This window comes from Triticum aestivum, chromosome 3D, assembly GCF_018294505.1.
Source record: "Triticum aestivum cultivar Chinese Spring chromosome 3D, IWGSC CS RefSeq v2.1, whole genome shotgun sequence".
Lineage (NCBI taxonomy): Eukaryota > Viridiplantae > Streptophyta > Magnoliopsida > Poales > Poaceae > Triticum > Triticum aestivum.
The window spans coordinates 93,169,808-93,189,174 of record NC_057802.1 but is presented as its reverse complement, the minus strand read 5'-3'; positions in this window follow the sequence as shown (position 1 = coordinate 93,189,174).

The following is a 19,367-nucleotide window of genomic DNA, read 5'->3' as shown; positions in this document are numbered from 1 at the left end:
GACCCGGATTCTGTACAGGTGCGGGACCACCTGCTCTTGCGTGGTTTCATGGATGGCTATCGGTGCCAATGTGATGAAGATGATTATGAAGTCATCCATGGGGGTCGGGCAAGAAATGAGGAAGGGCAGTAAGACAACCGCGGCGAGGGCGGGCGAGAAGACGAAGAATCTCCAACACATGATCACGAAATAGATGCAGTACACAGTCATCATGTAGAAGATGCCGGCCATGATGATGAGGAAGATCAAGACGAAGGGCATGATCATGAAGATGAAGATGCCGGAGCAGACGAGGATGGACCATCGATGGGCTGGGTGCAGGACCCAAAGCCAAGCTGGATCAACTGGAGATAGACGCGGTTACTCCATTGTATGAAGGATGCAGGCCCGAGGATACCCGCCTGAAAGTAACGCTTATGGCTCTGGAGATGAAGGTAAAACACAAAATGATCGACGCATGCTTCGACGAGAACATGTCATTCTGGCACGAACGTCTTCCCAAGGGGAACAAGTGCCCGACCAGTTTCGAGGAGGCGAAGAAAATCATGTGTCCTCTGGATTTACCGCACGTGAAATACCATGTGTGCATGAACAATTGCATCATTTATCGGGACGAGCACGCGGAGTCTACCATATGTCCGGTGTGCGGCGTCACTCGATACAAGAAGAGGAAGAAAGCTCCTCGAAAAGTGGTGTAGTACTTTCCGATCACTCCTCGTCTGCACCGGTATTTCACGGACCCTAAGGTAGCAAAGCTCCTGCATTGCCACGCGGATAGGGAGGAGAAGAAGCGAGAAGATGACGGAAATGATCCGGAGATAAATAAAAAAGACAAGATGCTGAGTCACCCTAAGGATGCGAAAAGCACCTTCCAGATGTCCTTGTGCGAGGAGCCGAAAAGCTCTCGCAAGGTTTGGTGCTTGGCCGGATCGAATTCCCATAGATTGCAAGTCCGGTGTTGACAAGGCAGGATCCGGCGAACTAACAACACCTGGGCTACATTGACAAGTTCGATGTTCTTGTCTCCCATATCTTTAACGCGCGTTTGGAGCACCGATAGTTCGTCGGACGAGGACCAGTTCAGGCCCTTCTTGACCCAGGATGTAAGCCGCAGGGGGCACCGGATCGAAACTCGGGAGTAGCGACCCATTCCGTGCCGCGCGGCTCAGTGATATAAAACCACTGCTGTTGCCACTCCTTGACAGAATTGTTAAAGGTGCCTGTTGGCCATATGACATTGGGCATCTTGCTCACCATAGCGCCCCCGCACTCGGCGTGCTCGCCGCCCACTACCTTGGGCTTCACATTAAAAAACTTCAGCCATAAGCCGAAGTGTGGCGAGATGCGGAGAAAAGCCTCGCACACGACAATGAATGTCGAGATGTTGAGGAAGGAATTAGGGGACAGATCATGAAGATCGATCCCATAGTAATACATGATGCCGCGAACGAACGGGTGGAGGGGAAACCCTAGCCCGCGGACAAAGTGAGGGAGGAATACAACCCTCTCGTGGGGTTCCGGAGTAGGGACGATCTGTCCCGCCGTTGGGAGACGGTGGCTGATTTTCTTGGCCAGATACCCGGCCTCCCGAAGCTTTTTGATATCCTTCTCCCGGACGGTAGAGGCCATCCATTTGCCTCCTGCTCCGGATCCGGACATTTTTGGAAGGCCTTTGTGGGCAGAGAAGATGAACGCTTGGGCGCTGGAGCTCGGGCGGAGGGGAATGGATCGGGAAGAAGAAAGCGTGGGTGCGAATAGGAGTTCTTATCCCCTTATAAAGGCAGCAGGTATTCTGTGCCTCCCCACTTGCCTGGTAAAACCGCTTATTCCCCAAGCGCCGTAATTGATGGCGCGGTTGGGTTACCCACACCCGTATTGATGATAATCCCGTGAAAAGAGGGACACGATCTCTGCTTCGATAGGACGTGCCAATAAAACCGCCTCGCAACACGTGCAGTGACAGGCTCGGAAAAACGGTTCATCATGACCAGATCACGGCAGAACGTCACGTTTAGAAAAGCTGTCAGCAGATTAGATTTGTGGAAATATTATTCTCTCTACGGTGGTATGTGGAATTTGTTTTGCAGAGTCAGACACTATCCTTGTGTTCAAAATCTTCTACGGAATATTCAGAGGAGGAACCCGCCTTGCAATGCCGAAGACAATCTGCGCGCCGGGACTCATCGTCATTGAAGCCTGGTTCAGGGGCTACTGAGGGAGTCCTGGATTACGGGGTCCTCGGACAGCCGGACTATATACTTTAGCCGAACTGTTGGATTATGAAGACACAAGATTGAAGACTTTGTACCGTGTCCGGATGGGACTCTCCTTGGCGTGGAAGGCAAGCTTGGCAATACGGATATGTAGATCTCCTCCCTTGTAACCGACTCTGTGTAACCCTAGCCCCTCCGGTGTCTATATAAACCGGAGGGTTTAGTCCGTAGGACAACAACAATCATACCATAGGCTAGCTAATAGGGTTTAGCCTCTACGATCTCGTGGTAGATCAACTCTTGTAATACTCATATCATCAAGATCAATCAAGCAGGAAGTAGGGTATTACCTCCATCGAGAGGGCCCGAACCTGGGTAAACATCATGTCCCCCGCCTCCTGTTACCATCTGCCTTAGACGCACAGTTCGGGACCCCCTACCCGAGATCCGCCGGTTTTGACACCGACAACCACCCTACCTAAAGGACGTCCGTTCAAGAGAAGAACTCCATTTGCGAAAAAGAAGGGCAAGAAGATTGTGAAAAGATAGCTAAGATCGAATCACGACGTGTCGGCCGCGTGTGTGTGTGTCAGTGGCAAGCTCAATTATTACATGCAACTAAATTATTACATGTATCACTTGATTTCAACCATGTCATCGATCTAATTCTAAATCTTTGCACAATGGTTTAAATTGTAGTCTTCATTTCTCGATTGTATTTCGACATATGGAAATGGCATTTCTTCTGTTCTAGTCCTCTATCCAGTAACCTCTTTTGTTCAAAACAGTGGGGATTAATGTTTTCTTCTGGTATTTTAATTGTTTTTATTTATGTTTATTCTGGTAAAATAAAAAAAATTAGTAATGGCGCACCAGAAGAAGGTGCGCCATTGCTATCAAGGTATTTATGGCGCACCCCTAGGAGGTGCGCCATTGATATACCAATTTTTATTTATGTTTATTCTGGTATTTTATTTTTCAGTGTTCCTTTTCCTGCTTAAATTTGCAAACATTTTTTGAAAATTCAAACATTTTTCTAACTCACAAAAAGTATTGAATTCGTTAATATTCTTTGAACTCATGAATATTTTTAAATTTCATGGGCACTTTTTGAATTCATGAATATTTTTTCAAATTTGATGATATTTTTTCATATTCATAAATGTTTTACCAATTCACAAATGTTTTGCAATGCAAGCATTTGAAAATTAGTAATAACTACTTATATCATAACATTTTAAAATTTATGGTCATTTTCTAAAAAATTATTACATGCAAATGAAAATCCAAAAAAAAAGTTAGTAATGGCGCACCAGGGGAAGGTGCACCATTGCTATCACGGTGCTTATGGCGCACCCCTAGAAGGTGCGCCATTGGTAAACGTATGTTTATGGCGCACCCCTAAAAGGTGCGCCATTGCTAACCCTCCCCCCACTCCACTTGCTCCCCTCTCCCTCTGGCCTCTCTCCCTCCCTCGCCAGATCCACCTCGCCCCACACCTAACCCGACGACCCCCGCGGGAGCACGCAGCCGTCCGCCCACGCCCGCTCCACCGCCACCGCCCTGCCTCCTCGAGCCCCCCTCCCCACTTGCCCCCTCGCGCTTCCCCTCGCCCTCTCCTCTTCCCCAGAGCCCAGAAAGCCTCGCCGCCGTCGCCCCGTCCCGGACAACCACCTCTGCACATCGGTCGCCAGCCGCGGGGAGACACCAGCACTGTACGAGCCGGGCAGCCACACGCGGATCCAGCGCCGGTTCGGACTCGGCTCCGCCCCCGCCCCCGAACCAGCTCTGACGCCTCAACCTCGGCTCCTGGCCACAGCTCGCTGTCTTCCACCCCAAGGTCGACGAGATCTCACTCCTCGCCGTCAGCGCCGCCACAGTCCACAGGCGTCAGCCCGTAAGCTATCTCCCTCCTTCCCCGTCTCTTCTTGATTCTAGCGTCTGGTGTACTAGCGTCTGGTTATTAATTGTTTACCTCACCCATGCTTAATATTTTGACTATTGTCAATGATGCTTATTATGAGCTATGTTTCTGAAATGTGGTACTTGCATAGTTCACTGAATTTGCTTTATCTGTTTACTTGCATAGTTCACTATTTACTTGCTTGATTTCCTCACTGTTTACTTGCTTGCTTAAGTGAGACGAATGCTTGCTTGATCTGTTTACTTGCAGGTCCAAGGTTCATTGTTTACTTTCTTGATTACTTGCTCACTATTTACTCATCATATTGTGGTCATATGTTTACACTATTCATAGGTTTATTTCCTCATACTCCATGTTGAGATTGTGGTTGTATGTTGCAAAGATTAATTCTGAGAGTAGTGATAGGTGAGCAAGTAGCAACATTAGGCATTTGCTGTTTGCTCAAATCATTGTTGTTGTTTGCTCAAATCAAACAGCAACTAGCAACGTTTGCTATTTAGGTGAAGCGTGATTACTCCTCTACAATTCTTGGCTCTTGTGTCTTTCTAATTCTTGGCTCTTGTCTCTTTGTAATTCTTGGCTCGCCTGGAAATCTTGGTTGAACAATTTTGTTTGTTGGTTCCAGGGAGCTAGAGCTGCATCTGCACGTCAAGGAGCTGGAGCTGCATCTGCACTCCAAGGAGCGGCTGGTTAGTACTGCTTGTTCTTGTACCCAGAGCAGCAGGTGATGTTGCAAATAGAAGTAGAGTACTGCTTGTTGTACTTGTGATCTTGCAAATAGGAGTTGGCGTAATTTAACTTAACTGGAGTAATTTACTGAATTAACTGAAGATATATATTTTAGGATTAATTTACTTAATTAACTGAAGATATATATTCTAGGAGTAATTTACTGAATTAACTGAAGATATTTTAGGAGTAATTTGTTGCATCTGTTGTAGGTGGTCTAGTGCTGCCCATCTACTGCCCATTTCCTCTGGTACTGGAGTTAGAGTTTAGTGTACTGGACACTTTCATAAATTGCTAGGGTACTTCCTCTCCTTTCTCTCCTTTCATAAACTTTCATATAATTTCAGAAACTTTCATATAAAATTCAGAAACTTGCATATAAATTAAGAAACTTCATATAAAAACTGTATTCACTGCTGCTGCTGTACTACTTGTGATGATGCTGCTGCTGTACTACTTGTGATTCTACTGCTACTTGTGATTTTGTCAACTTGTGATGCTGCTGCTACTTGTGATTTTGTCAACTTGTGATGCTGCTACTTGTGATCTTCTGAAATGGCCCCTTTCTCCTGAAATGTTGATTAATTTCCGTTTCGATTGAGAATGGGGCACTCCTAGGTCAGGAAAATTAGCAAAGGTCATGCCCAATCTTCTTGACCTAGAAGGTGCCCGATTCTCAACCGAAACAAAAATTAATCAACATTTATAGTTTGACCTAGAAGATGCCAAATTTGTTAACTCTAGTAGTGTACTCAAGTTAATATTGTTAATATTGCAAACATAACTGGAAGTTTTGAGACTAATAATGCATTGCAGTAGAATCAGCCGATATTTTTATATTTATTTTAGATCACATACACAAAATAACCTACCAGTAATACAAATCTAGTTTCAGAAACATGTGATACATACATCCACTTTGATAAGCTAAAACTAGTAAGAGCAGCAGGAGAAAAAATAAATCTATGTACGATATAGGGGTGCTACTGCTACTGCTTTGAGTTGCTACCACTATATCCTCCATCTCGTCCCACCGGAGCAAGCAAACCTACAAGCTGCTCCTCATGTTTTCCCCTCTACTAGTAGACTGGAACTTCCCAATGCTAGCCATCGAAATCTAGTTTGAATCAGAAAAATGTGAGAAAACCCATCGATTGAGGTGGACAACAAGTTGTAGATGAGGAAGGGCATTTGAGGCCACATCGAGTCTATGAAGATGTGATGGGTCCTGATATATCGACTTGTGGATTTAGTTTTTCCTAGACTGCATTTAAGAAATAACTCTAGTAGCCTTTTTTCCTATTTAGAGCGAACATGGCCAACAATGATGAGGCCGGCGGTTCGGGCAAGGCATTCTGGGAGCTGTCCCAGGAGATGGAGGAAGAACCTCACCGCTATGAGGACGCCGCGGAAGACACCGATCCTGACTACACAACCCCTAGTGGCGTCGGGGATGACACCACTGATGGTGCCGCCGAGGATGCCACCACTGATGATGGCAGCGCACGCACAGATGGCAGCCAACCAAAGAGGCAACGGAAGTACCAGCGCCCCGAACGTGCTCGGCACCGTCAAGGAGGAATTTACTGAAGTGTCCTCCAGTGGTCATCCAACGGCGCCCAAAGAATTAGTCAGTGGGTACGCGGGACAACTCGGGTGCATTCTCCGGAGCACCGTCTCGATCAACACCGAGAACCTAAGGCATCGTGACCGAGGGAATTTGCGCAACCTCCTCTTCATGAAGCTGCACGAACGATACAAGTTCCCCGGTGACTTCGCAAACACACGCCTCTCAGGGAATAAAGTGAACAGTGCCGCCCTCACGAAGATGAGCACGGCCCTGGCTACTTGGAGAGCCGCGGTGAAGAGAAGGATTCTAAGAGGTGATAGTTATGAGAAGATCAAGGAGACAAATCCTTCGATCAGCGAAGCTGACTACCTGCAGTTCAAGATCAAGTGCGAGAGAAACGCATCTGCGGAATCAAGTCAGTGGGGGAAAGATATGCGGGACTTGAACTTAGGGGTCCACAAACTCGGTCCCGGCGGTTACAGAGTGGCGGAACCTATATGGGACAAGAGGACGTGGAGCGTGCCGAGCAAGGCCTACCGCCCCTCTTCGATAAATACCGTGACAAGCAGACCAGGAACTATGTCAGGGCCTGGTACAAGGTGGACCCGGTAACAAAGGAGCTTACCACGGATCCGAAGACCAAGGCGCTTGAGCTTGTTCTGGTAAGGAATACACCCCCGCGTAATTAGCTCCATATGGTTGCATTCTAATTAATGAAGCCAAATTTCTAAATGGTTCACGTTCCTTCCGCAGGACACTGAAAGCAGTAGCGCGGGGTCGTCTCAGAGCTCCCCTTGGGACACCACTTTAAATAGGGCGTTGAACGTAATGAAACACAAGGATAAGTTCAGTAAGCCGTCGTCAGCTGGTCGTGCGGCCGGCAAAGGCTTGTCCACGAAATGGTCGGAATACTATAACGCTGGGCGAAAGGAGAGAAAGACCAGCTCGGAAAGCCAGGAGCGCGAGGTTCAAGAACTCAAGGCACAAGTGGCGCGGATTCCGGAGATAGTCGAAGAGCAAGTGCGAGACCAACTGGGAGCGACGATCACCGCCATTGTGCCTACCTTGATTGAGGGGCTGCAGGCGTGGATTGCGGGCAGCCAACAGGGGCCGCCCCCGATTCCCAGCTTCACGGGCAGCAACTCGCACAACGCGCCGGCGCCATTGGTGTCTCCGGCGGAGGCGGCATTGGTGTCTCCGGCGTCGGCGCCGGCATTGGAGCTTAATGCACCCGGGTGTGGGAAGAATACGCCGGCCGGCACCTCGGCAGCAAGCGGCCCCTCCGTCACTTGCACGCCCGCCGTTGGCGGTGCCTCGACATTAGCCGAGCTCGACGCCATCACGGTAACTAAGCCTCTCGGCCGATGACTTCATCTCCTTGCCTTTGACTGGGCATCCCTGACGCCCTACATGTTTTCGCAGGGCGCCGCCGACGTTCCATGCACTCTCCTGCACTTCATGGACGGCGAGTTGATCGATGTCGCCAAGGCCAGAATCGTTCAACCGGGCAACCGCGTGTTCCACGGTAATCCGATGCCACCCACCGTGTATAGGGTTCAACTGGTTCGGGTGCTGCGGGGCTGCGACGACTTGTTACCTCCGTATCGACCCCCTGGGGCCGACGAAGATGATGTGATGACCCTCAGCGCCTGCATAAGCTGGTCCATGCTTTGGCCGAAGAGCCAGATTCGTTTGGGGGCGGGGGACACCACCCCACAGACAACACCGCCAGTCGTGCCGGCGCCAAGCCATGGCAAGACCGCCGCAACGCTACCGCCGTCAGCTGATCCGGACATGCATATGGCACAGGATCCGGACGACGACGACGGTACATTTACCAACGTCGATAAGTACTTCAACGAACATGGGTACGATGACGAATTCTTGGGGCCTCCTTCTCAAGAACCCAACCCTGCAAAAGACGATCGCGATCTAGCTGGTACCGCGGAGAAACCCAATTGCAACAGGCGTCGTCTGGCGTTCAGTTCTCAGGAGACGCCTCCAGCTGCCGCCTTCACCGAGCCTCAGATAGCCGAGGTGCGAAATATTATCAGCCCCAACACACTCAAGAAGGTGGTCTCTGAGCAGAACTCGATCCCATTACAGCAGAAGAAGCAGAAGGGACGGAAAAGAAAAAATAACAAGGGTGCGAGCCAGCCGGCACCGAGTACGATCCGTGCTCAGGACGGGCCACCTTCACCTAAGGATATCTCGAGGAGGGTGCATGTGGCGGGTAGGCCGATGCTACCGACTAATCTGCTCAATGCTGCAACCGGTGCTATGCGGAGTCTGCATGACAGTGTTCTTTCTTTGGAGAAGCGGCGTCTCTCCGAGAATGATGTGGCATACCCGGTTTTCGTGGCCAAGGTGCCAGAGGGCAAGGGCTTTGTCGATAGCACCATCGGGGGTATGATCATCCTGCGGTTTGATGACATCTTCGCTATGTTTAACCTTCATCCGCTGCACTACACCTTCATTCGGCTATTTTCGCTCAGTATGGAGATGCGGATCATTAGAGACAAGACCCCGGACATCGTGATAGTCGACCCCTTCTACATGCGTGCCAAGATCTTGGGCAGCGCTGGGGACCGGCAAGTCGCGAGTTCATACCTCGAAGGCGTCATTCTAGCGAACCCAGATAAGGATAACTTCCTCGTGCCTTACTTTCCCGAGTAAGTCATCCCCTCACCGCCCCGTAACATATGATTTCTTAGATTTCGATCGTTCTTTTTTTCTAACATTCCGTGTTTTGTGCAGTGACACACATTGCACACTCATCCTCTTAAGCCCGAAATATTCCATGGCCACGTATTTCGACTCGGACCGTCAGTCGAAGAAAGACTACACAAATATCAAGAAAGTTCTTGATGATGCTCTCCCCGGCTACGCCAAATCTGGAGGCACCTTCAGGAGGCCAATTTGTAGGTACGGCAAGCACGTGTTCACCCACGTAACGACGTTCCCCTGCGTCAAGCAGCCGCCTGGCGGTCAGAAGGATGCCTACTACGCCCTCCATCACATGCGGGCGATCGTACGGGACCATAATCACCTTCTGCTACCAACTAATCTCAAAGATTGGGCCGCACGCTTGTCGGCAATCCAGGACGCGGACATCAGACAAGAATTCTTTCGCATCCAGTCGGAGTTTGCGGAAATCATCCATCAAGATGTCCTTCGTACCTCGGGGCAGTTCTACCTCAAATATCAACCGTCCAACAGTGAAATAGAAACAACGCTACAAATGCAGGCTGACAACGATCGCGATTTCATGACCATCACGAAAGACGGCGGCTTCATCCACGCTCCGGTCCCTGAGTCGAGTCGAAAGTAATGATGCTATGTAGTTCTGAAATATCGATTAGCTCATGTTGTAATTAAACTTTAATGAACTTGTATGTCTCTTTAGTTTGGACAGTCGTTCAACTTATATGTAATCGATGCTATTTATTAGTAGGACCATGAATCGTTCTATTAATGTGTTGCTTTTCTCTTCCGATCCTTTTGTTGCATACTTATATATTGCTTATGTATTGTCTGTGAATTGCTACTAAAGTTTTGTTTGTCTAGTGCATAGAGATGCCGTCGTATGTCGTGTACAAGGGTAAGGTTCCCGGAGTCTACGACGACTGGGAGGAGTGTCGGAGACAGGTTCACCATTTCAGCGGTAACAGTTACAAAGGGTACACCACTAGGGCGGAGGCGGAAGCTAGATACGCGCGCTATCTAGCGGGAGAGAGGAGGGAGCGGAGGAGGAACCGGATGAAGACCAGTTTCATCGCGATGATGCTCATCGTGACCGCAGCTCTCTTCTATGTGATGGTAGTTTAGATGATCGATATCGACTTTGTAATGTGACGACAAACTCGGCTAATATATATGATGAACTTTGCTAATGTCTCGAGACCTAAACTTGGCTAATGTTTGAACTTTGTTCGCTATTTCGAATTTGGAGACTAATATGATGAATTCTATTGTGTGATGTTTATATTCTGTGTTGTGTAACGTATTTTGTAACCTGTGCAAATACCAGAAAAGCAAAAAATAATAAATCCTAATATTCATAGTAGTGGTGCACCATATTGAGCATTAGTGGCACACCAGGGCTAAATACCAGTGGTGCATTATGGGGCATATTAATGGCGCACTTGGGGGCATACGTGAAGGTAAATATGGCCCCCTAGGAGGCATAGTAATGGCGCACTGTTGGACATAGTAATGGCGCACTGTGTGGTGCGCCACTATTATCTGGGATACTAATGGCGCACCAGAGGTGCGCCATTACTATTTGTTACTAGTGGCGTGTTAATAGTGGCGCACCTATAGTGCGCCATTAATAGCAAAAATAGGTGTGCCACTAACAGCCTTTTTTCTAGTAGTGGATGGATGACTATGTTGAGAGAATTCAGTTCGAGGGCTACATTGATTCGAGCGGGGCTACAACCTGGGGGCTCAATTTGGGCGGGGTGCCGCAGATGGAGAATTTGGGGAGCTCGGACAGAGGGGCGGGCAGAGTCGTGCCGATGGCGAGGTATGCGCGCAATGCTGAACTGCACTTGGAGTCTGAACTGACCGAGGAACTGAAGAAGATCAAGAAAAATCAAATGTAGATGATCGATTTACAGAAACAAGCAAATATCATGGCAGGGAGGGTTCTATTGTTGTGTCATTGCTCTGTTTTTGTTTTACTTGTTGTTCATCTGTCATTAGAGGGGGCATTTAGGTCTGTCAGGGCAGAGGATGCGATCTGTGCGCGATGCCAAGTTCATTTAACTGAATCGAAGCAGAAATATTCAGTGTTCATGCTCTGTTCTTGTTCTTCAGTTAACAGGGTGTATAGTTGCACACCCCCAAATTCAGTTTCTAGTAAAAAAAATCTTGCTGCCGAATAGATATTGGGTCGTGAGAAAATAACCAGGCCCAAATAGAGACAAGCCCACCCGCGTAGGGGCACCAACCCAGTTTTATTGCATAGAGGCACCCATGTTTAGAAAAAATGCTTCGACTAAAACCTCAAAATATAATATTGCTTCGGCAAATAAACCATTAACAAACATATACTTCTTTACTTGTTTTTTCTTTGGCCAAATTTTTCTGTCAAATAAATGTTGGGTCGTATGTGTTGTAACTTTTTTGTTTTTCTTTACATATTTGTTGCTTGTCCACTATTGTTTTTTGATTGTTTTTATGCATGTCAACGGTTCTATGAAACCCAAATTAAATGGGGATATGTGAAAGCCTCAGAAATCATTTTTGGAAATGATAAAGTTAAAATACGCTTTAAATAGGTCCAAGAAAATGTTTCTGTTTTGCTCTGAAAATATTGGCCAGAGGTAAAATTCAAATCAATATTTGTAGGAACACAGAAATATTTCTTTTGGGCATTTGAGTTAATCCAATAATTATTTGCATGAACTAAATTGGTTGCATGTCCATGGTTGCATAAAAATTTGCACCCTACACCTACTAGCTAGGGCCTAGATACATGCATGCCCACATGCAGCACAGCAAGATATGAATTGTTTTTGCAAAAAAAATTGGGTACCCATACACTTGCATGTCCATAGTGGAATCTACCTTTTATTAGTAACACATAGATCAACTAGAAAGAACATCAAGCACGATATATATCAACTAACGAATATCAACTAGATAGAAAAAAATAGATAGAACACATCACAATATAGTAGCATAAGTAGTAGCATTGCATGAGCTAGATAGTACCACATTACAACTAAGATAGATAAACCCAAGCACGACATACATAGTACCGTTACAACTTATATAGATAGTTCAACGGGACGACAATAATAAAACGGCACCCTAGATAAGATAAAACACCACCGGCTTGCTTGCTTGCTCCAAGGCCAACTCCTCCATGGCCAACTCCTTCACTAGCCATCATCGGTGGGGTACGGGAGGGTGTACATGCGCTCATCGAAGGGGAAGGCGTTGTCGAAGTCGGTGAAGATGATGTACATGGTGAATGCGATGAACTCGCATCCACACCAATAAACATGGCCGATGAGGTAGTAAGCGTCGAAGGGGTTGGTGAACCTCACGATGAGCCCGATAGAATAGCCGTTGTTATTGACCTCTTTGACTCGGAACATGGCCAGAGAGCCCCTCGGGAGGTGGCAGTAGCCGCCGAAGAGGAAGAACTCGGTCAGCCCCCTTGCCCCCCTCCACCTCGAGATCGCCCACACCCGTAGGGTGTTCTCCACCCCGACTCCGGCAGGGTAGAGTCTCAAAGGGAAGGTGGGTGGCACACGGTAGGTAGCCCTGGTGAATTGCATCTTTGCTTCGAGTGGATCTTGGGACGGCTCGGACGACTTGTGGTGAAGATGGGAGATGAAGGAGAGTGAGATGAAGGGGTAGAGGAAGATGTAGGCTTGAGTGTGCTCAAATAGCCGTGGTGCACCATTTTGCCATTTTGTTTTCCTCTCCCTCGTAATGGCATGGGAAACGGGCAATGTGGCATCGAGTTACCCGAGCCAGCCTGTGTGTACACGCTCATGCAAATGTGGCATCGTGGTAGTAATGCCAATGGCCTGCGTAGCACTCTGGCCATTAAAAACACATTGAGAGACGAGCTCGATGCCATGCATGCAGCGACTAGCGATGGTCAGGCATCTAGAATAGCCATAATGCGACGAGGGTGTCGGCGGGCGTGCTCTTTGGCATGCATGCAATGTCGAACACTGCGAGGGCAGGCGGCGCAGGGCTGCGCGCGCATGCATGCATGCTTTTCAGGCCTGCACAAATCGGGTCAGCGTGGTGTCCATCGATCCAACGGGTGGGCCGCTGTGATTAAGCCCAACAACACATGGCAGGCCTGCTCAGTCTTATCCAACGTAAAAAAAAGGGGCTAAAACAACCAGGCAATGAAAGCGCAGCCCGCGGATCTGTGACGTGGCTCCTGATCCAGACCGTTGCCTATGTTCACATCCATCCAATGGTCCAGAATACTGCGTGTTATAATATCCAACATCTTCGAATCAGCCAATCAGATTGCAGCCCGCAGATTGCTGACGTAGCCCTAGTGCCTGATCCAGACTGTCCATTCACAGCGATCCAATGGCCCAGAGGGGTGCGGGGTTTTGAGAGGTTTTCAACGGTTAGGGTGGAGCATAACTAATTCAAAAAAATCAAAAAATATATAACTTGTGACGATCATCGTTCTATGTGACTAAGTATCTGGGAAAAATAGGAAACTTGGACTACGGATATTTTCATGAAAAAAACCTTCACAAAAGATGGCTACCAAGAACGAGGTTGTGGAGTTTTCAAGAGAAGTGAGCTAGGGTTAAGTGTTAAACATGTCATACTTTATCGAAAACAATCCAATCTCAGGAAGGACTCTTATATACACACACTATATGTCAAGTTTCCTTTTTTGGCTCATTTAGAGAAGGTCGAAAATAAACCTTGCTTACAAATTGGTCTGTTTTCCCTAGCTTTGGAGGGGTTTGGAGCTCATGTGGAGCACATTTTTCATGTCTAGAGTTTTACATAATAAAATTGCTCCGATTAATGAAGTAACATGAATAATAGTCCAGAAATCATTGTAACACCAATAGCACATACCAAATAACTTCAAATTTTAATTTTGGCTCAAATTTGAATTTTGTCTCAAACTTGAGTAGTATTACACAAATACATATCAAATGAAAGTAAAAATACCATTACACAAATTCAGGCAAGGTTTTATTTCTACAACATAGTAGCAATACACAAGTTTCAACAAATTTTTACTTCTGCTTCTTCCTACCACTCGATTTCTTCTTCTTTTTTTACCAATGCTTGTTTTTTATTGTACAACACCCAATTCACTCAAGCTCTTGATTTTCTTCACTGGACTGCCTGGAACATCAGCTTCATTTCGCACCACAACAGTTGCAGTATCATCGGACCCAATATCATCAGTTGGCAACACAACTTCCAATATAGGCTCAGTTGGCACCACATCAGCTGGAATATCTTCAGTTGGCAACTCAACTTCCAACATAGGCTCAACTTGCACAACATCAGCTGGAATATCTTCAGAGGTACCCATATCTTCAGTTGGCACCACAACATCAAAATCTTGCTCATCTTGCAGCAGCACATCCAAGTCTTGCTCATTTTGCACCACACCATCCAAGTCTGGTTGAATGTGTATTGTTTAACCAAAACTTCTCTCTTTTCTACAGCCATTTCCTCTTGCCTTTTTATTTGGCCAGCCTTTCTTTTTGTTAGGGGAGGACACATGGAAAATTCAGTTTCCACTTCACGCCACTGTGACTGATCTGTAAGTGCTGGAATTGGAGTTGCATATGCAGCCTTGAATCTTGCTACCGAGTAATATTCGTGCAAATATGTGTGCATGTTTATCTTCGGTCGGGAGGCCAAGCAAAGTATGGCATGATCACATGGTTTCCTAGTGTGTTGCCACTCCAAACACATGCAATCATGCATTTCAGTGTTAACAACATGCCTTCTACCAGTTTTGGTATCTCCAACTTCAGCACCCCACACAGAAGATTTTTCAACAGATAAATGGGTAAGATTTCTCCTCCTGTTGACCACCTGTTGTACCACTGCAGGAAGCTTCTCCCCTTGTAGACAATCACCAATCCTTCTTCTCAATTTCCACAAGCGCATGATCATGATCCTGATTTGGTCAGCCATGTCATGCACAGGAAAAAAAATTTAACTGCTTCACCTTGTTGTTAAAACTTTCTGCCAAGTTGTTGTTGATGTGGTCACACTTGACGGCAGTGTTAAGTCCTGACCTATACCATAATAGAGAATGGTAGGTGTTCACTGATGGACCAAACTCAGGGCATGTTGTCATTATCTTACCAAGATGATATGAATGTGTCTGTTTAGTGTAAGATCTTGCTGCTGGCCACATGTGATCAAATTCTTCGCCTCTGATTTTTTTGATCAAATTCATCCACATATGGCTGAAGCACTCCCTCTGCTCACAATGGGGGAAAACATTCTTCACTGTGTTTCTAGCCCTTTGCATGCATTTGTGTGGACTACCAAAGGTGACACTGGCCCTATGCATCTTTTCAAATGCATCATGAACCATGTCCACGAAACCTCTGCCTCTGACTAAAACAAGCCAATAGCAACAGGGAACATCCAGTTGTGTCCATCCAAAGTATTGCAAGCTGCCAATTGACCATTCCACTTGCCGGTAAAAATGACGAGTCTATGCTCAAATATGAACGACAGCCTGCCTTGAAGCCATCAATGCAAGGCTTTAAAGCCATAAAAAAACTTAGAGAAAAGGACTCTTCCATCCTCTGTTACCTCAGTATCTATCTCCACAACACTGCCAGGTGATCTCTTCTCCACCTCTGCTTTGAAATTATAAAGCATCCTAAAAGTATTTGCCCAGTCACCATATAATTGTTTCATTGCCCTTTGTTTTGCCTTCCACACCATGTTATACTTCACCTTAATGGGGTATTGCTTTTCCAAGTCTACTTTAAGTTTCTTTGCAGTAGTGTTTGGTTTCTTGGCTAAAATAGGAGTGACCTTTTCTGCAATCCAAAGCTGTGATGTCATGGTTGATACTCTCTGTGAACTTGTAATACAAGTATGTTCGTGTGGGATTTGATTCACCCTAATGGTACTTCCATCAGGTTGGCGTCTAGCAGATAAGTACCACTTGCAAGGCTTGACACTTCCATCAAAACCTCTACATCTTGCATAAAACTTCTTTCTACCAGTCCACTTAGTCTTGGCATCAAACTCATGTTTGACTGCATAAGTCTTGAAACACATCCTAAACTCATCCATGTTTGGGAACAACTTCCCCACTGCAATAACAGGGTTTTCCTTGTCATACAAAATTACCAACTCATCATCATGTGCATCATCTGCAGCATCTTCCATCAGCTGTCCATCCAAATCTTTAGTTCTATCTCTGTTAGCATTAGTATCAGTAGGCATACTAGATTCACCATCCTTCTCCTCCTTATCTTCATCAGCTACTGGAATGCCAAATTTTTTGGCCATCTCAGTGTCATCCATTGGTGCAATGACTAAATCAGTTGGGTCACTTAATTCTACTGAATTCCAATCAACAGAAACAACCCTTGCAACACCATCAGAGCCCTCTTCTGCATCAACCCCCTCGGGTAATACTGTCACTTCACCTGTACACATGGGCATTATCTGCCACTCTGAAGCCCAATCATTATCTACCATCTGTGAAGCTAACTTTGAGGGCACATATCCAACCTTAGAATATGACTTCAGATCAACAAGCTCTGCATAAAACATAGTCTGTTTGGTTGTCCAGCCATCTTGTCGATTGATTCCATCAGCCATCTCTTCACCATCCTCAATTGTCACATACTCTCCTTTCCAATTATCAAACCATAACAATGCTACCTCTTGCTCTGGACCCCAAAAAATTCTCTCCCCAATTTTTTCCACCACATTCTTCACGCCCTTCTCTTCCATGCTCTGTAGGTCTTGTGGATCAATCTTTGCAAAATCAATCTCCCACTTCACAAATGTATCTCTCTCTATGTCCCACATGCTACCATCACCTAGCTTCGCCTTAGAAGGAAGGAATTCCACAGTGAATTCGAACGTCCGAGCACCATCCCCCCTGTTTGTCAATGGCGGGGCAGTGTGAGGTGAGCTAGCGGAAGCAGACGAGGCACAAATCGCATAGGTTGGAAAGGATGCACATTTACCTAGTCGATGTTGTTGTCTCTGGCGGCTCCATCGCAGTCAGCCCCCCTCCCCCCACCCAAATCTTGATCAAATCGACCAAAAACAGAGGGAAACAGAGGCGATGCGGTGGGATCTAACTCGACACAGAGGGGAACAGGACAGGGTTCTGGATTCACTCACCACAGCCGCCGCCGTCGTCGAGAACGAAAGCTCCGCGCTGCTGTCACCGAGAACGAAGAGGAGGGGGTGGGAGCAATGGGTTCAGACAGGGGTACACGTTCAGACAGGCACGGGGACACGTTTCACCTGATGCACTACCAAGTGGGGCCCGTAACTAGATGCACTGCCAAGTGGGACCCACATGTCTTAAACATAACCTCGCTTCCGTTGACGACCAGTTTAATTGCCGGAGTTGGCCTTGGCTATTTGGGCTTCTGAAACGTAGCACTAGAGCTATTTTCGTCAACTACGTTGCACTCCTTCCATTGCACCTCAAAGATGTCGCACGGGAGCTATTGACCCGTAATTTTTTAGTTCATGGATATCTGTATGATCTTGCATTTAGTTTCAGCCTTTTAATGGAGTCTTGGAGTTTTCTTCCTGGTTTGTGAGACTAAAACCATCCTGCCAATAAACCCTTTGGTTTAAAAAATAGCTTACTTGAGTTTATTTTGCAGACCCCCAATGTGTAGGCATGTGAGCCTGTGCTGCAAGCGTGTGTACTTGACCACTCCCAAAATTTCAACTATCTTATGCTTTGATTTTTCTTTGGCCAGAAGAGTGCCACCAACCCTTTGATTCTGAATGCCACATGCTGCTGTAGTTTCTGCATATGTAAATCGCTAGTCTGTTATTAGTTTAGATAAATCCAACTAGGAGGTAGTCAGGAGAAATTCCATGTCTGGAGTGCCACTTTCTTTTTAACTTAAAGAACATGGAGAGGAGTTAGTCGGATTGATACTGTCGTTATGTTGGCAATTTCTTAGACATAGGTCTACTTGAAGGTATTGAAGACACCTGTGATGTCTTGCATATAGTACCGAGATTATGTTTTTCAATAAAAAAAATCATCGGGTCAAAATTATCGTGGTGACAATACCTAAGTCATTGGAGTGACGGCCAGTAGCTCTACGTGGGAGATTATGCCTTATGTCACTAGCACTACAAATGTTGCAGCAGATCAGTGATCCATATTGCTAAAAACAAGTTAATAAAAAGACCAACAAGACAAATGATATACAGGACCTGAAAGTAGTGTATTGTGCAGAAACTAATTTTCATTTAGTATTAAATTTTCTCTCTTAATTTCAAATGCTAAATCATATAAGAACCAGCATCTTCTCTGTGAATCTGAATCGATATGAATGAATCTGAGTTTCGTCTCCGAATTTCAACCAACTACACTTGAGGCAACCTTGTAGCATTTGTAAACGGACTAATTAATCTATCTTGCACAGTGCAACAACTACTTTTACTTACTTATATTTACTACTAGTACGGGAATTCAAACAACTGTCAACTAAGCAGATTAGCAGCAGTTTCAGTGCGCCGTTTTTCTACACAATCAGACAATAGAAATTCTTGATCAAGAAACATGGGTGGCACAGTCGGGTATGTTCTTTTCTGCTTGTTTTACAGCCAGCCGGAGCGGGAATGACGCTTGCGCATAGGGCACATCCATCGATCACTTGCGCATCAGCTACTGTATTTTGCTGCGGCAAGTCCGCATGGTGATTAGCTAGAAAAGTAGCACCACTGGGACGGCCAGCGTGAGCAGCTACTTGGACATGATCGTCGCCAGCGTGACGGATGAGCCATGCCGCTGCCACATTTGTGGCAGTGCCGTTCCCAGAGAGACAACGAGCCCTCTCGCCGGTCGCCGCCGGCCGCCGAAGCAGGTCAGAAGCAAAGATGTGCCCTCCTCCCTTTTACTCCAAACCATCATTCCTATCTGTTTCTCACATCTCTCTGTCGTTTCTTCCTCGCATAGACCGCCAAGGTCGACCTTAGCCCCGAACCAGAGCCCCTTGCGCCACCATCTGTCGTCGGCGCCGATTGCCTCCGCATGTCCTCGACCAGATCCGGCCTGCCCCACGACGCTGGTCATCGGATCCGCTGTCCAGCACCTAGCCTTCCCTGCTGGAAGTCGCCAGCACCGCCGCCCGCATCCCTGTCCAGAGGAGACGCGCACCCGCACCATCGAGTTGACCGCCTTGTCGTCCCTCGAGTCGATGGCCGCTTCGCCTCGCCA